A 6,172-nucleotide genomic window follows, 5' to 3' on the forward strand; every position below is an offset into this window, starting at 1 on the left:
TTGAACCCATAACCTCTGACTCCAAAGCCTGGGCTCTTTCCACTGAACCATGCTGCTTCTCTGTCTTAATCACAAATTAAGACTGCGAGCCCCCTGTGGGACAACCTGATCACCTTGTAACCTCCCCAGCGCTTAGAACAGTGCTTTGCACGTAGTAAGCGCTTAATAAATGCTATTATTATTATTACAACATAATCTGGCTGGACACAGTCTGGACCCACGTGTGGCTTACAGTTTATCCCCATTTTACAGATGAGGTAACTGAGGCACAGAGAAGTGAAGGGGCTTGCCCGAGGTCATACACTGGCCAAGAGGCAGAGCCAGGATTAGAACCTAGGTCCTTTTTATTTACAGGCCCATGCTCTGTCCACTCAGCCACATTCTGTTCATGTGAAGAATGTTTTGGCAAGTCTTACCTATTTATTGGGTCCGTCAGGTTGAATTGTATCACTACCCTTGCACACCTGAGCTGTGAGTTAGCTACAACTCCTGCTAGGAGTTCCAGCTGGCTTTCCCAACATGAGTTCAAAATCATCTTGGGCTGATAAATGCAGTTCTGGTCAGTCCCTTTACTCACCTCCTGTACCTTTGGCTTTTGAAATGTTTGTGAAAACAAAACATCACCATACCAACTGACCTCCCCTTGGTGTCCTTCTCCCAGCTCCTTCTAATTAAAGCTGCTGCTTTGTATTCTCTTGTAACAAATGGGGTACAGATTTCTGAACTGAAAAATAAAACATTGGAGGAAATGGGTTCTGCCTTCCCCCCGACGGTTCTGTAGGGGGGTCACCAGACGAGATGGATGGAGACAACGCTCTGTGCCTGAAGCTGGCATTCCAAGAGACGCTGGCGGAGTTTGAGTTAAAAGGAGTGGTGGAAAATCCCGAGAAAATCCAACACACATCTACTCAGAGGTGAGTCGGTCCCTGGAAGAGCTGCCATTTGAATTGATGAGAGTCCTGAGGGAGGGCCCTGTTCTCCTTCTTAAACTTAAAAGGGAAAATCCTCCCATGTCCCTTGAAGGAGAAATGGATGCAACTAGAGAATAAAACACAAGAGAAGACATCTGCCCTGTTGGAAATAGTGTGTTTGGTCACTGCCAACCAGACTGGTCCAGAGAGAGAGAGATTTATAAGGGATCCAGGGATCCCTTAGGGTGTGTGCCCACATATTAGAGCAGGGAAGGTGATTTGACCCCCAGGCTGTATTTGCTTTTTAGAACTGCTCGTCTCCACAGGAAAGTAGAGACAAGAGAGTAAAGGGGAATTTACAGTCCACTAGACTGTAAGCTCCTGGAAGGAAGGAATCACACCCAACAACACTGCTGTATTCTATTTTCCCAAGTACTGGAAAAAAAAGCCAGCTTGGCCTAGTGGATGGAGCACAGACTTGGGATACAGGACAGTTCAAATCCTGGCTCTGCCACTTGTCTGCTGTGAGACCTTGGGTAAGTTACTATTGGCAATGACATCCTCAAACCAAAGAAAAATCAATCAAGAGTAGATTGTAAACTCTTTATGGACAGGGAATGTGGCTGCTAATTCTGCTTAATCCAGCTCTTAGAACAGTGTGTGGCACCTAATAAGCACTTAACAAATACCATTATTATTATTAATACAGTGCTTTGCACCTAGTAAACACTCAATAAATACCAGTGATTGATTGAGTGCCTACTAGGTGTAAGAGCACTCTACTAAGCACTTGGGAGCATACAGTAAAATTAGAAGACAATTAGAAAAGCAGCATTGCTATTCATCCACGGTGTGACCTTGGGCAAGTCACTTAACTGCTCTGTGACTCAGTTTCCTCATCTGTAAAATGGGAATTAAATAACTGTTCTCTCCTCCTTCTCGAATGAGAGTCCCACATGGGAAAGGAACTGTATCTGGCCCAATTTTTTTATATCTACCCCAGTGCTTAGTACAGTGTTCAGCACACAGTAAGCACTTTAAAATACTATAATTTTTTTTACATGATCCCTGCCCTCAAATTGCTTCCACTCTATCAAAAGAGACAGACACTAAAATAAATTACAAATAGAAGAAAAACCCAAGTGCTTATTCATTCAATTGTATTTATTGAGTGCTTACTGTGTGCAGAGCACTGTAGTACAGTGCTCTGCATACAGTAAGTGCATAATAATTATGATTGATTTAAGGGAGGATACATGAGTTAGTCTTTCAGTAATAAGCTCTATAAGATAAATACACAAGCACTCCAAGAGATTATGGGTAACACAAGCCCTTAGGTGTTGAAAATAATAACAATAATAATAATAATGGCATTTGTTAAGCACTTACTATGTGCAAAGCACTGTTCTAAAGACTGGGCAGGCTACAAGGTGACCAGGTTATCCCACGTGGGGCTCACAGTCTTAATCCCCATTTTACAGATGAGGTAACCAAGGCAAAGAGAAGTTAAGTGACTTGCCCAAAGTCACACAGCTGACAAGCGGCAGAGCTGGGATTAGAACCCATGACCTCTGACTCCCAAGCCCGGGCTCTTTCCACTGAGCCTCACTGCTTAGTTCTATTGCTGAGGAAGATTCAAATCTTCTTTTCCTGAGTTTTTGCACATTTATGGGAAAATTCTCTCCTAGCCTGTGTAAGTTTATTTCTTTTTTGAATCTCTCAGTCTGGAAAAGTCAGCGGGCTCAAGCAGCATTTTAATACTTGCAGCACACACAGGGAATCTGTAATAACGGAAACAAAGCCCTTGGTTTTTAGTTCTTCCAGATGGAACAGATTATCTTTGCTTTAAAACTGAACCTTCTTTCCAAGGGCTGGAGAGGAGCCTTTTGAAAATGCTTGATTTTTTAAGAAACGTAATACTCCAAAGTGTTATTATGTACTTTAATTAGCAAAGCATCTTATGATATCAAATGAGCTCAACCTTTTGAAAATTCCAGTTGAGACACTATGCCAGATGTAGCCTAGGTTATTGATACTATGATAAAATGGCAGAATTTCATTATTCATGGAGTTTTATATTGCCAGAGTAATTGTCTTTCCAACCCTCTCATCCTCATCCTGAATATGAGCAAATAGGAAGAGATACTTTTCAGAGAATCATTTAGGGAGGACAAAAACTACCGCCCAGTGGATAAAGAGTCAAAAAAAAAAAAAGAGAATTATCACTAAGATTGATAATTCTAATTCAACTTGGGAAAAGCTAGCTATGTTTAAGGAATGCTGGAAAAGGATCTTAGGACCCTAGTGGACCCCAGGTTGAAAATAAATAAAAAATGTAGTGTTATTATTTTCAAAAGCTATCATAGTCATGTGTTAACGCAAGCAGGATTTGGAAGTAATTCACCTCCTATAAATATCTGCAATTGAGCACTGAATTGCATTTAAGCCTCCATGTTATCAGAGAGATGTGCAGAAATTTGAAAGGATAGAATGGGAATAGAGTTTGTGAAGAAAGGTTAAAGGATCTGAAATTATTTTATCTGACAAAAATGAAGTAGAAGAGCACCTTAATGATTTTCTCCAAGTGCAGTGAATATCCCCTTATATATTATGATTTCATTTTAATTGTCATTCTCTTGTCCTGAGGTAAGCAAGACCAAAACTTAGAAAAACATTCTAAAGAGAAAAAGAAAAGGCCAGTTTATAGTAACAATGATGGTATATGTTAGTCATTTACTACGTGTCAAGCACCATTCTAAGAACTGGGGTAGACACAAGGTTATCAGGTAATTTAAGCCCAAAGGAGGCTCACAGTGTTAATTTCCATTTTACAGATGAGGTAACAGACACAGAGAAGTGAATGGACTTACCCAAGGTCACACAGCAGACAGGTGACAGAGCCGGGATTAGAACCCAGGTCCTCCAGTCTCTCACGTCCATGCTGCTTTTCGACATGGGTCCTGTTTGGGTGACATTACACGATGTAATCAAGCAGCAGAAATAATGAAAAATGAATGCAATACTTTGAAGCCAAGGTGGATTAGTATTACATTTTCAACTTTGTATGGCTCCTACACTTTTAGCCTAGAACCCTACAGTAGCCAGATTTATCCTTGATGCTACTTGGCATTCAGCTACTACACTCATTTCGCTGATTTCCTTTATATTACAATTCCGATTAGCAAAATCAGAAAGAGCAAAGCCTCTTAAAGATGCCCGGTAGAGAGTCAGTTAGTAGCCCATTTATTTTTTGCAGGTATCCACTTAGTTTCCTCAGCGAACTAGTAAAATCAACACCAAGTGCAAACCCCAGCTGTGTCATTATGGAGAAATTCCTTTTTCAATTTCAAATGGGAGCCATATGGGAGGAATTTCCAGATGGGCCTGTTTTTCTGCTTTCCCCAGTGGGTGAGAAAGTCTAATGCTAAGCCCCCTTTAGTCAGGCTGCTAGGCAGAATATCAGTGGTATTCATGAGGCACATACTGTATTCAAAGCCCTGCCATAAGTGCTGGGAGAAAATAACCTGGTTAAGAGTTAGGCATGATTCCCAGACCCCAAGGGACTCAAAACCTAAAAATAAGCGTGGAAGAGGGTGGCCTCAGACACATAAAAATAGGTGAAATACAAAAAACAGGATGGAAGAGCAGGAAAAAAGTATAAAAAGAATGAAAGTTACAGGGTACCATAGCTAGAGGAAGAGTTTATGGACCTCATATCTTAGAGGCTGACAAATGAGAAGCACGGGCCTGAGGGTCAGGAGCCGTTCTAATCCTGGGTTCTAATCCTGGCTGCTTGCTGGTTGATCTTGGACACTTAACTTCTCTGTACCTCAGTTCCCTCATCTGTAAAATGGGGATTCAATCAATTTGTTGGACATATTGAGTGCTTACTGTGTGAAGAGCACTGTGCTTAGCCCTTGGGAGAGTGCAATGAAATAGAATTGGTAGACTTGAGTTCTGTGCTTAAGACGCTTACAACGAAGTATTTTCTCTCTCCCTTAAACTGTTAACCCCATGTTGATTCATTCAATCAAATTTATTGAGTGCTTACTGTGTGCAAAGCATTGTACTAAACACCATGTGGGACAAAGACTGTGATTGAGCTTGTTGTGGGCAGGGAAAGTATCTGTTTACTGTTATATTGTACTCTCCCAAGCACTTAGTTCAGGGCTCTGCACAAAGTAACCACTCAATAAATATGAGTGAATGAATTAATAAATTCTATGACTGCATTAATAATAATAATAATAATAATTGCATTTATTGAGCACTTACTATGTGCAAAGCACTGTTCTAAGTGCTGGGGAGGTTACAAGATGATCAGATTGTCCCACAGGGGGCTCACAGTCAATCCCTATTTTACAGATGAGGGAACTGAGGCACAGAAGTTAAGTGACTTGCTCACAGTTACACAGCTGACACTTGGCAGAGCCAGAATTTGAACCGATGACCTTTGACTCCAAAGCCCGTGCTCTTTCCACTGAGGCACACTGTATTATGATCTCTCCTAGGTACATAGCCTTTAACAAATACCATTAGTATTTCTAATAATAATAACATTAAGAAAGTCCAATTCCTTTATGAAACTATGATCCACACATCCAGCTGCTGCAAAGTGATATCAAGACCAAGGGAATATGACATGTGTACCATCAATCAGTGGTTTTTAATGAGGACTTACTCTGTGTGCAGAGCACTGTACTAAGCACTTGAGAGAGAACAATCAATCAATCAATCGTATTTATTGAGCACTTACTGTGTGCAGAGCACTGTACTAAGTGCTTGGGAAGAACAAGTTGGCAACATATAGAGACAGTCCCTACCCAACAGTGGGCTCACAGTCTAAAAGGGGGAGACAGAGAACAAAACCAAACATACTAACAAAATAAAATAAATAGAACAGTATAGTAGTAGACTTGGAAGACATGATCCCTGTCCACAAGAAGCTTATTCTCCACATCCCTCTACAATCTTCACCACAGATATTACCAGCAACAGTCTACAGATACTCATTTCCTCTCGCTTCCCTCACCCACTCTCTGAAGGAAAAACTAACCCACTTGAAAATGTCACAGAGAAAGGCAGCAGGAGGGAGGGCATGGTTTATTCTACCTGGATTATTCAAGAGTTGACAGAACAACAAACAGCGTGGATGGAGATACAAAAGCCATGAACCCTCCCCAAAGAAAATGACTGCCATTGGAGTTGAGAGCAGATAAGCAGCAGATGGGCCCGTCAAAAAGCAGACAGGCAACATGGGG

The sequence above is a fragment of the Tachyglossus aculeatus genome, chromosome 20, assembly GCF_015852505.1.
Source record: "Tachyglossus aculeatus isolate mTacAcu1 chromosome 20, mTacAcu1.pri, whole genome shotgun sequence".
Classification (NCBI taxonomy): Eukaryota; Metazoa; Chordata; class Mammalia; order Monotremata; family Tachyglossidae; genus Tachyglossus; species Tachyglossus aculeatus.